Source organism: Glycine max, chromosome 12 (assembly GCF_000004515.6).
Source record: "Glycine max cultivar Williams 82 chromosome 12, Glycine_max_v4.0, whole genome shotgun sequence".
In the NCBI taxonomy this organism is placed as follows: Eukaryota; Viridiplantae; Streptophyta; class Magnoliopsida; order Fabales; family Fabaceae; genus Glycine; species Glycine max.
Genome location: NC_038248.2, coordinates 19706991 through 19721936, shown reverse-complemented (window position 1 = coordinate 19721936; position 14946 = coordinate 19706991). Strand labels below are relative to the sequence as shown.

At 40.4% G+C, this 14946-nt stretch overlaps 1 non-coding gene across 1 annotated transcript; it reads left to right on the top strand.

Moving 5' to 3' along the window:
* The first annotated feature begins 485 nt into the window (after nucleotides 1-485).
* Nucleotides 486-592, top strand: LOC112998633 (small nucleolar RNA R71). The gene has a single exon (XR_003263727.1). It is a non-coding gene; the product is annotated as a small nucleolar RNA R71 (small nucleolar RNA).
* Nucleotides 593-14946: the final 14354 nt, after the last annotated feature.

Here is a 14946-nt window from a genome sequence, read left to right as displayed (position 1 = left end):
TGTTACTAGAGAGGTCATAATTGTTCTGCTGTGGTTGATTTTGCTGCTAAGGTTGAGGAGGTCTATTGTAAATTTTTGCAGCATAAGCTTCAGGCTGCTCAATTGCTCCAGATTGCTGCATAGAAGGGCAAAGGTTTGTATGGTGGTCGGTAGAGGAGCATAAACCACAGAATCTTACGATAGGTACAAATTTCTGATTCAAGGCCAGTTGGGTTACCAGGTTAACCAAGGCATCTAGTTTACCTTCAAGCTTCTTAGTTTCAGCTGATGAAGATGAATTCCTGGCTATCTCATGCATTCCTCTAATGACAATAACATCATTTCTGGCACTAAATTGTTGGGAATTTGAAGCCATCTTCTCAATTAAATTCCTGGCTTCAGCAGGGGTCATGTCTCCAAGGGCTCCACCACTGGCAGCATCAATCATACTTTTCTCCATGTTACTAAGTCCTTCATAAAAATATTGGAGAAGAAGTTGCTCAGAGATCTGGTGGTGAGGGCAACTGGTGCATAATTTTTTGAATCTTTCCCAGTATTCATATAGGCTTTCTCCATTGAGTTGCTTGATGCCAGAAATATCCTTCCTGATGGCAGTGGTCCTTGATGCAGGGAAAAATTTCTCTAAGAACACTCTCTTTAGGTCATCCCAACTCGTAATGGACCTTGGGGCAAGGTAGTATATCCAATCTTTTGCCACTCCCTCCAAAGAACGAGGAAAGGCCTTCAAAAAGATGTGATCTTCTTGGACATCTGGAGGTTTCATGGTGGAGCAGAAAATATGGAATTCTTTCAGATGTTTATGAGGGTCTTCACCTGCAAGACCATGAAACTTGGGCAACAAGTGGATTAGTCCAGTTTTAAGAACATATGGGACATCCTCATCAGGGTATTGAATGCACAAGCTTTCATACGTGAAATTAGGTGCAACCATTTACCTTAGAGTCCTTTCAAGAGGTGGAGGTTGAGCCATAATTTCAGAATGTTTAGAATTAGAATGCTCAAAATCAGGATGTTCAAATTACCAACCACATAATGCTCAGACTCACCAATAACAGAATGCTCAGGATGCTCAAAAGGCATAAAATGTTCAGGGTAATCAAGATGCACACTATGCCTAAATAATCTATGAAATGTTCTATCTATTTCAGGATCAAAGGGTTGTAAGTCACCTGGATTGCCTCTAGTCATGCACTATATGCAGCAGTTCATGTGTTTCTCAAACAGGGAAAAAAAGGTGGGTTAAAACTACAGCTATACTCAAACGATATCCAAATGAGCTGAAATTTCGTGAGCAACACCCTAAATACATATATAGCTGTAGTTTTAACTCAAACGATATCCAACCCTAATTTAATTTACTAAGTGAAAATCAACATAAAGCATGCATAGATTGATCGAACACGAATGTGGATTAATTGGTGAAGGGAAAACCGATAGGAAAGCAACATTAAAAACATAACCTCAAAGATAGTTATGCTTCATCCTCAGAAGGAAACAACACTAGAAATTTAGCCTTCCTTAAGTTCAACAAAAGCAGAAAATGTAAATGAAGCTAAAGTCAAAAAACGTAAATGAAGCTAAAGGCAAAAAGCGTAAATGAAGCTGAATGCAAAAAGCGTAAATGAAGCTAAAGCAAAAGAAGGAACAAAAACGAAATTGCAATTGAAAGCAGAAAATGGAAAATGAATTCACGTAAACAATAATACAAAGCTAAAAACGTAAAACCCTAAAACTCCCTGCACTCAGCTTGGGTATTCTCTACTGAAGAATGGAATAATCACAAATCCCAAGGTTGTGCTATTTTTAAAGGTCACTCAAAGTCACTGGACCTGATTACATTATTTTGGCCCAAAACAAAATTAAAACTGAATGCAATGAAATTAGACGAAATCTAATAAAATTGTCTGCTCTCTTCAAGTCCAATCTGGCTCAACCCAATTGCTTAATTGCTTAATTATCCTGAAATTGAATTAAAAACACCAAATTAGTCAAGTGGGCCCAATTGATAAAACTGAATAATAAATTTGACAATTAGAGTAAATCAGTAATTAAATTGGTGACAAAAAGGGTTAAGAAATAGGAAAAAATAATGACACATCAATGAGCATGAAGAAGATAATGGAGGTCAATGCAGCTGTAGTTGCCACTGTCAGTGTCGTTTCTGGGGTGGACTCAACTCCCCCATCTGGACTCAACCTAATAAATCATCCAACCTCGGATACGGGCGGCCCCCAATTTGTGCAAGTCTAGAACAAGAACGCTTTCCCGCTATATGGTTTGCCTCTGAACTATACTCCACCCAATGAAAATGTCAATAACTCCACTCCCATTCTCATTGAGAGCCAACAACCTCAATCTGATCATGCACATGTCTCTCAACCCATGGGGGAGACACATGAAATACCCCATCGCAATCTAGCCGACATCGAGCCTCGCCTCAGATATGCCACTGAAAGGCAAGAAGTTGGTGATATACCCTTGCAAAACACTTTGGAGGGCCCTCAATTTCTCCCCCAACCACAACCCTTGCATTTCACAATGGGTAAAATCCCTCCTGCTATGGCAGAAAAGGGAAAGTTGGATCATCTAAAGGAAAGGCTCAGGGCCATTGAAGGAGGCGGAAATTATGCCTTTGCTAACCTAAAAGAGTTGATCCTAGTACCCGATGTCGTCACCCCTCCCAAGTTCAAGGTGCCAGAGTTTGACAAATACAAGGGGACTACTTGCCCCAAGAACCATCTAAAGATGCATTGTCGGAAGATGGGGGTATACGTGAAAGATGAAAAACTGCTAATACATTTCTTCCAAGAAAGTCTTACTGGGTAGCTGTCACCTGGTACACTAACTTGGAACCTTCCCGAGTCCATTCTTGGAAGGACCTAATGGTTACCTTCGTTAGGTAGTATCAGTACAATTCTAATATGGCTCCGGATAGGATGCAACTATAAAACATGGGTAAAAAGGGGCACAAATCATTCAAAGAATACGCCCAAAGATGGAGGGATCTGGCAGCTCAAGTGGCACATCCAATGATAGAGAAAGAGATGATCACAATGATAGTAGACACATTACCAGTGTTCTACTATGAAAAGATGGTGGGTTACACGCCTTCAAGCTTTGCCAATTTGGTTTTCACCAGCGAAAGGATCGAAGTGGGTCTGAAAAGAGGCAAATTTGATCTTCCTGCTTTGATGAATGAGAAAATTGGGGCAAATGGAGAGAATAAGATAGAGGGAGGAACCCATGCTGCGATTGCCATTCCTACATGGCCAAATCCCCCACTAGCTCAACAACATCATTACTCAGCCAATATCAGCCCTTCTCATTACCCACCACCCAGTCATCCTCAAAGGTCATCCCTAAATCAACCACAAAGCCCACCTACCACACAACCAATGCCAAACACCACATTTAGCACAAACCAAAACACCAACCAAGGAAGGGATTTTGCAGCAAAAAAGCCTGTAGAATTCACCCCAATTCCAGTGTCCTATGCTAACTTGCTCCCATATCTACTCGATAATTCAATGGTTGCCATAACCCCAATCAAGTGTAGAAGCAAGCTTCATGATGAATCAAGATTGATTCAAAGAGTTTTGATGATAACAAAGATGATGACAAAAAGCTCAAAAGTCAAGAACACTTCATGATAACAAAGATGATGATTTCAAGAATCAAAGAATGAGTTCAAGATTGAATCAAGAACACTTCAAGGTTCAAGAGGAAATTTGATTTCAAGAATTAAGAATCAAGTTTCAAGATTCAAGTTCCAAGAATCAAGATCAAGATTCAAGACTCAAGATTCAAGAATCAAGAGAAGACTCAATCAAGATAAGTATTAAAAAGTTTTTTCAAAAACTAAGTAGCACATGAGTTTTTCTCAAAACCTTTTTACCAAAGAGTTTTTACTCTCTAGTAATCGATTACCAGATTATTGTAATCAATTACCAATAGCAAAATGGTTTTCAAAAAGCTTTCAAACTGAATTTGCAACGTTCCAATTAATTTCAAAATGTTGTAATCAATTACAACTATTTGGTAATCGATTACTAGTGTGTTTGAACATTGAAATTCAAATTTAATTGTGAAGAGTCACATTCTTTCACAAAAAAGCTTTGTGTAATCGATTACACTGATTTGGTAATTGATTACCAGTGATAGTTTCTGAACAAAATCAAAAGATGTAACTCTTCCAATAGTTTTCAGATTTTCTAAAGGTTATAACTTTTCCAAATGGTTTTTAAGTTTTTCTAAAGGTTATAACTCTTGTAATGGTTCTCTTGACCAGACATGAAGAGTCTATAAAAGCAAGACTTTGATTTGCATTTCAAGCAATCTCTTTTAACAATTCTTTTGACAACAAACTTTTGCCAATTGATTTCTAAATCTCTTTGAACTTCTTCTTCTTCTTCTTTACCAAAAGCTTTCCAAAGTTTTCTGGTTTTCCAAACCTTGAAAACTGTGCTATTCATCTTTTTCATTCCCTTCTCCCTTTGCCAAAAAGAATTCGCCAAGGACTAACCGCCTAGATTCTTTTTGTGTCTCTCTTCTCCCTTTTCCAAAAGAACAAAGGACTAACCGCCTGAATTCTTTTGTGTCTCCCTTCTCCCTTGTCAAAGAATTTAAAACGACACAGTCTGAGATTCTTTTGATTCTTCCTTTTCCCATATACAAAAGATTTCAAAGGACTAACCGCCTGAGAATTCTTTTGTATTCCTATTCACAAAGTTTCAAAGGTTTAACCGCCTAAGAACTTTCTCTTAACACATTGGAGGGTACATCCTTTGTGGTACAAGTAGAGGGTACATCTACTTGGGTTGTTGACTGAGAAAAAGAGAGGGTACATCTCGTGTGGATCAGTTCTAGTGGAGGGTACATCCACTAGGTTGTTCAAAGAGAACAAGGAAGGGTACATCCCTTGTGGATCTTTGCTTGTAAAAGGATTTTTACAAGGTTGAAAAGAAATCTCAAGGACAGCAGGTCGCTTGGGGACTGGATGTAGGCACGGGTTGTTGCCGAACCAGTATAAAAACTCTTGTGTGTTTGTCTCCTTCTTCCCTACTCTTTTAATTTCCGCTGTGCACTTTAATTCTCGCTTTTACTTTTGGTTAAGTTTCATTTTTGTTCTCTTTTTCTTAACAACATAGTAAAAGCCTAAGAAGAGTAAATTTTTAATTAGTAAAGGTTTAGGAATAATTAATTCAACCCCCCCCTTCTTAATTATTCTGAGGCCACTTGATCCAACACCAAGGTTCCTCAACCTCCATTTTCCGAGGATATGACTCGAACGCAACATGTGGTTATCATGGAGGGGCCCCGGGGCATTCCATTGAGCATTGTAGGACCCTAAAGTATAAGGAGCAAGGTCTAATTGATGCTTGTTGGCTGAAATTTGAGGAGAATCACTTGTGAATCTTGACATTGACCAGTAATGCCACACATGGGGCAATTTGAAGGTTGTTGTTAGATGTCTCTAATGACTCATTAGGATTTTCAAGTTTATTTCATTATTGTAAACCATAGTTACAATGCTAATAATATGGATAAATTTGACATCCTTGTCTCTTTCATCCTCTTACAATTACATCTTTGCTTATTCAACTTCCATTGGAATGTGAGTGTAAGCCATTGGGTTGTTTGCTCAAGCGACCTGCACTCCTGAGTTTTCAATCAGAGATTACTCGTTCTACACATTGGTGGGGGTGCCGTAAAATGACGAGTAAAGTTTAAAACAATAAGTTTCAGAATAAAGAAAAAGAAAAAAAAAGAAAAAAGTATTTGATTGACTATGATTTCAAGTAAGAATATAGACATTCATGACCTCATTATATCATTCCTGAAAGTTTGTCTTTTTGAGAGAGAAGTGAGTTATCAAGAATAGGAGTCATTTGACTTAATCTGTCAACTGAAAAATCCTTCAACTATTTCTCAAGAATCAACCGCTTCTTTCATTCTTCCTTGCTACAAGGTTGTGAAAACAAGACAACGATGGATACCTCAGCGCCCTACACTGGGGCAATGAAAGACACCATGCATAAACCTCAAGCGAACCTAGGGGCAGATCAGAAACTCTCACCCAATAGGTTCCCTGCTACAAGGTCATGACAAAAGACAACGATTGATACCTCAAAGCTCTACACTGGGGCAATGAGGGGCACCGTGCATAAGCCTCAAGTGAACCTAGGGGTAGATCAAAAGTTCTCACCCGTTGATGTTTTTAAATGAAAAAGGGGGGACAAACCCTGGGATTTCAATGAATTGGTTAAATGGCTCCATTTCCATCACTCCAAAATTGTCAAGTGACTAAATCAAACATAACATACACTCTAAGGGAGTTCCCAAAGAGATTTGCAAAGATAGGATGAGGTTGCATGAATTATCACCTCTTTCAAAAGAACAATTAATCTTTGTTTTCAAAAAAAAAATTAAATCAAAATCAAAATCACAAAATAGGGAAAGAATGTCATGAACATTGTACAACTTTCCATTACATTGTATTGTTGCATACAAAGTGCATTTACCGCATTTCAAGACAAAGGTTGCATGCATCTGCATCCCCAAAAAACATGTTAACTGCATAGATTTCCTAAATATAATGTCTAAACTTTAGTTTGGGATGAGAGGCCCCCTCAATGAGTCAATCTCTTGCTTTCTCATAAGGTTGGACCCATTGAGGGTTACACGTCCTTGCCTCTAGAGGGTTGTACGTCCTCGCCTTCAGAGGGCTACGCGTCCTCGCCTCTAGAGGGCTGCACGTCCTCGCCTCCAGAGGGCTATACATGCTCGCCTTCAGAGGGCTACACGTCCTCAACTTCAGAGGGCTACTCGTCCTCGACATCAGAGGGCTACACGTCCTCGCCTCCAGAGGGTTGTACGTCCTCGACTTCAGAGGGCTACACGTCCTCTCCTTTAGAGGGCTATACGTCTTCTCCTTTAGAGGTCTGCACGTCCTCGCCTCCAGAGGGCTGTACGGCCTTGCCTTTAGAGGGTTGCATGTCCTCGCCTTCAGAGGGTTGCATGTCCTCACCTCCAGAGGGCTACATGTCCTCGCCTTCAGAGGGTTTTACGTCCTTGCCTTCAGAGGGCTCTAGGTCCTTGCCCCTAGAGGGCTGTAGGTCCTCTGCCTTCAGAGGGCTACACATCCTCGCCTTCAAAGGGCTACATGTCCTCGCCTTCAGAGGGCTCTAGGTCCTCACCTTCAGAGGGCTTCACACCCTCACCTTCAGAGGGCTCTAGGTCCTCACCTTTAGAGGGCTACACGTCCTCACTTTCAGAGGGCTCCACATCCATGCCTTTAGAGAACTCAAGGTTCCTTGCCCTTAATGCTTAACGAAGACTTGCGCTCCCAGGAGAGGGGCCAGTAGCTTCCTTTTATCAGTTCCTGGGCCACCCCTTAATCTTGGAGGAGGGCCAAAGGAGGAGGCAGATCTTCGGCTTTGATGAGGAGGCCATCGCACAACTACTATGCATACCGGGATAAGATTTTGCCTAGACGAGTATGGATCATGCGCACCGACATATGGATGATGTTGCTACTTAGCAACATTCTGCTCAGTGACCATGACTCTGATCTCCCCCTGTCGAAGTTTCAGCTGGTTTATGCCATCATGACATAGGTAAGTATGGACGTGGCTCAACTGATTTCTGATTGCATCTACTGTTTGCAGGGATCGCACCCATAAGACACCCAGTGGACCCGAAGAAGTCCAACAGGGTCCTGGGGTTTCCAGCTCTGATTACAGACCTTTGTCAGTTCTACAGAGTTCCCGTCACCCCCAACAAGGTCATCAAGCCCCCTATTAACAAGGCTTTCATTGAAAAGTACTATGCCTCAAGGCGGACGCAGGGCGAGGCACCACAGCAGCCTGGAGACGACTAGCAGTGGGCAACAGACGCACTGCCACCACCTCTAGGGTCCACCTCAGCTCATCTACAAAGGCTGGAGCATTGCCTATGACCCGTGGCTGACTAGCAAGAAACCAAGTCCAAAGCCAAAGGTAAGCAAAAGTACTAGGCCCGTGATCGGCAAGTCATCACACGTCTGGCTCAAGACGTTAAAGAAGCGCTACTAGGAGGCAGCCTAGTACCCTTTAAATTTCCGCTTGTTATTTGTTCACCTTTGTTTCTTAAGTCATAGTTGGACACACCTAGTTGCTCATAATCCTAGGGATTTAAATAAACAAGCACAAACTGGGAAGGTAGTAATACCTCACAATATATATATATATATATATATATATATATATATATATATATATATATATATATCTGTGTTTGTGTGTGTGTGTGTGTGTTTAGGTAGCAAAATACCTCATGAAAAAAAAAGCAAGAAAACAAAATAAAAATAAAATTGGTTAGCTAAAATGCCAACATGCTTTAGAAAGGAAATGAACTTCCCATTCAAAACACAAGGTTTTTGAAAAAAAAAATGTGTATGCACCTGAAGGGTGAATGCTGTGAAAATTTTCCCAAAAGCCCAAAATAGACTTGGATGAATGCATGAATTGATAAAAGAGCATGTTTTGGAAACACTCGGTTGACTTAAATAAGGAAAATGAAATCTTGAGCCCTAGTGTCACATGACCATAAAAACATGATGCTTGAGTGTCCACATGGGTGCATGCATGATCAGTTTTGCATAAAATTTCCAAATCATCATTGTTGCATGTGTGTCATGTGGGACATCCCCTTTATCCCTAAACCGCTGGCCAAACCAACACCCTGACATACATCATGTCCAACCATTCTACAAGCCTTGAGCCAAAATCCCAACTCACCATAAACCTTGACCCAGGATGAGAATTTTCATCCTTGCCCTCGGAAGAAGGAACAGTGGGGTCTCCCAAGAAAGAAGAGTCACTCACTGTTGAGTTGCTAACGCGCTTCAAAAACAATAAAAAAAAAAGAAAGTTCCCGATCAAAGATCAGAAGAAAACAAAAGAAAAAAGAAATTTCGCGATCAAAGATTGGAAGAAAACAAAAGAAAAAGAAAGTTCCTGGTCAAACAGCGGAAGAAAGCAAAAGAAAAGAAAATCCCCAATCAAAGATCGAAAGAAAACGAAAGAATTATATAGAAAGGTCTAAAGACCAGACAATATTTGAACAATACAGAATTGTCACAAGCAAATAAGATAAGAAAGGAAACCACGACATGAAGTGGTCCTCTCACTTTGATTTCCAACCAAAATCCTTTTTCGCCCCACACTAAACAAAAACAGAAAAGGAAAAGGCCAAAACACTTAGAGCCAAATTTCCCACCAAAAACACTATTCCCAAAAAAGGTCCTATTGATCCATGATCACACATGTAATCTTTGATTTGATAGGAAATGATTTGCAAAATCAAGTGATGACATATCTATGGTTCGGAATTAGGATAAAACACTTGCCTGTGTGAGATTGATACACTTTGAGTGGTTTTTCTTATTATTTCAGTTGTACCTAGTGTTTCCTCTAAATGGTCGTTTAGAAACAAAATGCTAACATCCAAAATCTCGTTTGTGGTTACGAGAAAATTTCATCAGCATATTCTCTTTCCCTTATAGACACATTGTTTTTCTCCAAAAATTATATGTTGCTCTAATCGGTTGGAGGTTTTGTTTCTATGTTTGCATTTAGTGAAAGAACACCGAGACTATTTTAGTCTCACACCGTTTCACAAGAACTGTATAGGTCTGAGTTCCGCATCACAAATTGAGGATACGTAGGAGCAAAAGCCCTGCTTTTGTCGACCACCCAACCTTTTGCTATCGTGACCCATGATTCCGGTGGCATGTGGAGACACCCAATGGTTATCTGCCACGCACTTTTACTATCCAGCGACCCGAGAGTCCGATAGCATGTGGACTCGCCTTACGGTTATCCGCACCTCGTCATTTAGAGACCCCAAGTCCGATTGACAAGCTGAGGCCAATATGGTCATCTGCACCCTTTTTGGATATGTCAGCATCTTCCAATCGAGACCTTTTTAGTCTCACAGGCAACATCTGTTGATCCTGACTCACAGGTCAGGTGGCATATGGACACACCCAACGATCATCCGTACAAACACAACATTTGTCGATCCTGACTCATGTGTCAGGTGGCAGGCGAATACCCCAAGTTGTTATCCGCACAAAGACAACATCTGCTGGTCCTAACCCATGCATCAGGTGGCAGGAGGATATACCCATGTGATTATCTGTACAAAGACAACATTTGCTGGTCCTGACCCATGCGTTAGGGGGCAGGCGGATATACCCAAGTGATTATCCGTACAAAGACAAGATCTGCTGGTCCTGACCCTCAGGCGGCAGGTGGATATACCCAAGTGATTATCTGTACAATGACAAGATCTGCTGGTCCTGACCCATGCGTCAGGCGGCAGGAGGATATAACCGAGTGATTATCCATACAAAGACAACATTTGCTGATCCTGACCCATGCATCAGGCGGTAGGTGCATATACCCAAGTGATTGTCCGTACAAAGACAACATCTGCTGATTCTGACCCATGAGTCAGGCGGCAAGCAGATATACCCAAGTGATTATCCAAACAAAGACAACATTTGTTGATCCTGACCCATGCATCAGGCGACAGGCGGATATACCCAAGTGATTATCTGTACAAAGACAACATTTGTTGATCCTGACCCATGCGTTAGGTGGCAGACAGATATACCCAAGTGATTATCCGTTCAAAGACCACATCTGATGATCCTAACCCGTGCATCGGGTGGCAGAAGGATATACCCAAGTGATTATCCGTACAAACACATTTCTGTTACCCCGACCTGTGAGAGGTCTGGTAGCATGCGGAGATACCTTTTGGTTATCCACACACTCGCTTTCTTTTTTTTTTTTTGAGGTTATCAAAGTTATTTTTATCATCCCGAGACATGCCAGCTCGACAATATCTTGGATGATGATAGTTGTCTATTTCTAATCATTTTTTGAGATTTTCCCGCAGATACTTTTTGTCATCTAGGGACGATCAAGTGGATGACACACAAAGAACCCATTCTACTATCTAGAAACGATCAAGCCTGATAGCGTGAGAGGCTTCATGGTCGCTGTTGGAGTTTGTCTCGAACGAAATTATTTTCTTATCTTTACTTCCCTTTTATCTGTAATAAAAGATAAGTAAAGAGGGGCAACTATCTGTCATACCCTAATTTCGTCCGGGGATTATTACTTGATGACATGCAACCTTTGATTGGCCGCTTCGAGATACTTGGCACCCTTTGTTGCACAATATGTGAAGTCCCGAGACGCGCCGGAAATCAAAAGAAAGCATGGTTACGCGATCCGTGAAATTCCGTAATGTGGCGGAAACCAAAAGGAGGTGTTGTTACGCAATTCGTGAGTTTCCGTAACTTCTTCGAAAGCTAAAAAAGAGTAAATACATGATCCAAAACCTTACGGAAAGAAAATAAGTATTGTTACAAAATTCGTAAAGTTTCGTAACGTTACGGAAAAAGAATCACCAAAAAAGGTAAAGGGGGTGAACTTATCAAGATAGGGGTGTAAATAGCAATTCAAATCTAGGCCCTTCCGGAACATTTTGGAAGTTGGGTTGCTTAAGGAGGAAGCAACTGGGCGGCAAGCTCCTCCACGTTTTTGAAAAATGGTTTCCGGGGCTTCCGCGGCTTCCGTAATACTTCCGTAAAATTTTCGAAAACCTTGGGTAAGCATATTCCACTTAACATTGGTGAAAGGGAAGAGAAAAAAGATGAAAATAAAATTCGAAAACACTTCCGTAAGGCTTCCGTAACTTTTCCGTAAAATACGAAAAGGGGGGTGAACTTAGTAATTCGGGTGCGCTTAGAAATCTTCTTCATTAAGTCTTTGGGCGGCAAGCACCTCCCTTTTTTTTCTATAAATAGGGGAGGGGGAGCTGTTTCAAAATGTTCAAGACCCCTTTGGCTATGCATTTCCGCTATTTTGGGCAAAAAACACGTTTTCGTGAAGAAAAATCGAGTCGAAGTGCTTCCGTAACGCTTCCGTAAGCGATTCTGTGGAAATTCTTCATCGTTCTTCGTCGTTCTTCACTGTTCTTCATCCGTTCTTCATTCATTCTTCATTCTTCAACGGGTAAGTTTTCGAATCCGAGACTTTCAATTCATTTCTTGTTTTGTGTACTTTCACTTTAATTTTGTTTACTTTCAGTTTCTTTTCTTCCGTTTTTAACGTGCTTTAACCGTTTATTTAAGCCGTTTTCTCGCCTAATAAATGATAAAATGAATTTCAACCGATCATTTGTGTTGTAATCTCGTTTAATCACTGTTAAAACAAAATCTAACCGATCGTTCACGTTGTAACCACGGTTAAACCAAAAAGAGGTAAAATAATAATATAATAATCAAAAAATATCTTTTAGTAAAATAAACCAAAAAAAATCAATCGGACGTTTTCTCTTTGGGATTTCTCATTCTTAATTGAATTGACTAATAACTAAAGTGAAACTAAGGCTAAAATCAATTCACCAAGTCAAGCTCGTCCGCAAAAAATCACTAAAAAAGGGGATTTGAAAGTTTATTATCTCAGTCTTTCTTACCAAGTTAATGGATCATTTTTAAGGTCCAACACCTTTAAATGATCACCTTTCAAGTAAAAAGAAATCGTGTGATTCACCCTTAAGAAAGAACTACGTAGGTCTGATTTCCTCTTCGATGGAGGGTACGTAGGAGCAAGAGCCCCGCTTTTGTCGACCTCAAAAAATAAAAAGAACTAATAGTTAAGATAACACAATTTCCACAATTCTGAAAAATAGGTTGTTGTCCTTTGAGACAAACGTAAGAGGTGCTAATACCTTCCTCAAACGTAAATACAACTCCCGAACTTAGAATTCTCATTTCGACCGGTTTCCTTCGGTTTTTTCGACATTTTCCACAAATAAACGCTGGTGGCGACTCCGCGCATCTTTCCTCCTTTGGAAAGCGCACCCGTGAGCCTCGCCTTCGCTCGCCCGCAAAAGGGCATGTTGCGACACTATCATACCCTAATTTCATCTGGGGACCACTTCAAAATGTTTAACACCCATCGCCATGGAATCCATAAAGCTCCAGGATGTTTCGAGGAGAAACCGACCAAAAAACATGAAAATGGGAGTGTATTTAGCAAAGTGGGGTGTGTGTAAATAGACTGTTATACTCTAATTTCATCTTGGGACCATTATTGATCACTTCAGAAGGCTTAACACCCATCTCCATGGAATCCGTAAAGTTCCATGAGGTTTCAGAAAGAAAACAGCCAAAAACACAAAAACTAGGGGGGGTAAACTTATCAAGATGGGGGTGTAAATAGCAATTTTCAAATCTGGGCCTTACGGAGGAAGAAACCTAGCTTGCCTGGGCAAGATGGGCGACAACCTCCTCCTCCGTTTTGTTCAAAAATGGCTTTCGTGGCTTCCGTAAAATTCCCGTAACCCTAAATAAGCATATTTCACTGAAGATGGGTGAGAAGGAAGAGAAAAAAGAAGAAAATCAAGTCTGATATGCTTCCCTAAGGCTTCTATAACTTTTCCGTAAATTACGAGAAGGATGGTGAACTTAGTAAAAAGGGGTGTGCCTCAGGAAGCTTCCAAAGTGTTTCTGACGCCTATGTTATGCATTTCAGCTGTTTTGGGTGAAAAAACGTGTTTCTGTGAAGAAAATCCAAGCCGAGGTGCCTCCGTAATGCTTCTGAGACGTTTCCGTGGGTTGATTCCATGAAGATTTTCTGTCGTTCTTTGTCCGTTCTTCGGTCTTCAACCGATAAGTGCTCGAATCTGAGGCTTTGAATTTATTTCTTGTTTTGCTTGCTTTCATCTTCATCTCATCACTTTCGGTATCCTTTTCTTCCATTTTTTAACGAGCTTTAACAGATCATTTAAGTCATTATCTCGCCTAATAAATGATAAAATGAATTTCAACTGATCATTTGTGTTGTAATGTCGTTTAATCACTGTTGTAGTGCTAAAGGGTAGGTTACGATAGATATTTTTTTAAAAACATTTTGAATTTGGTATTATATCATGTTGAACTGCCATTGATCTGTAATTAGTTTATTTGTTAATAATTTTTTCATGAATATGTAGTCATGCCAAATGTGAAGTGTTTCAGAAATCCACAAAAATTAGCACCTCGACCACAATGTGTTGCATCTCCAACACAAGATCCAGACTATTCTACAAACCTATTCCACACTAACAACGAATCCTATAAATCCTTCACCACCAATTGATTCCTCACAAGCTCTTGAAGTCCCAAATATTGATTGGTCTTGATCTTCCTCATGTGACAACACCCAATGTCCCCAATCTTGATGGCTCTATGCCTTATGTGTCAACCCCCAAAGTTCCATAAGAAGATGAAACCTCTAGAGTTCGTGTTGAATGTGATTCTACACAATTTTAGAATGCTGAGTAAATAGGTGATGCAATCTTACCCATAAAGGGAATTGGATATAAGACTCCAAGAAGATTGAGCCAGAGATGCAAGAGAAAGCCTTAGGGTTCTCATGAGCCTTAGGGTAGATTTTGGGCCCATGGGCTAAGTATGAGCCCAGTTATCTTTGTACATATTAGATTAGGGTTTTGTTATTTTTGGACCTTGTGTTTAGGGCTACATAGTGTAGGGAGGATACCATAGTAATGTAGGATTTTTCAACCCTTGTATTTTAGGGCACCTAAACTAGTTTTTGTATTAGGCGTAGTTTTGTAATTTCACATGCATTAAGTGAACTATTAGATGTGTGTCTTGGGAGAGAAATTTAATTGAATTGGGAGAAGCCCAATCTAATTAAATTTTGTACCAGCCTAAAGGGGAGGTGAGCATTTGCTTGCTACACCCCATTGCCACATCATAGTCACACTTTGTACATGTCCTTCATGCTTTACATGCCTCATGACACCTAAGCACACTTAGTGGATAATCTTGGAGTTGATCTTGGATTAGTTGGCTGAACCATAGCTGAAATTCACTAATCA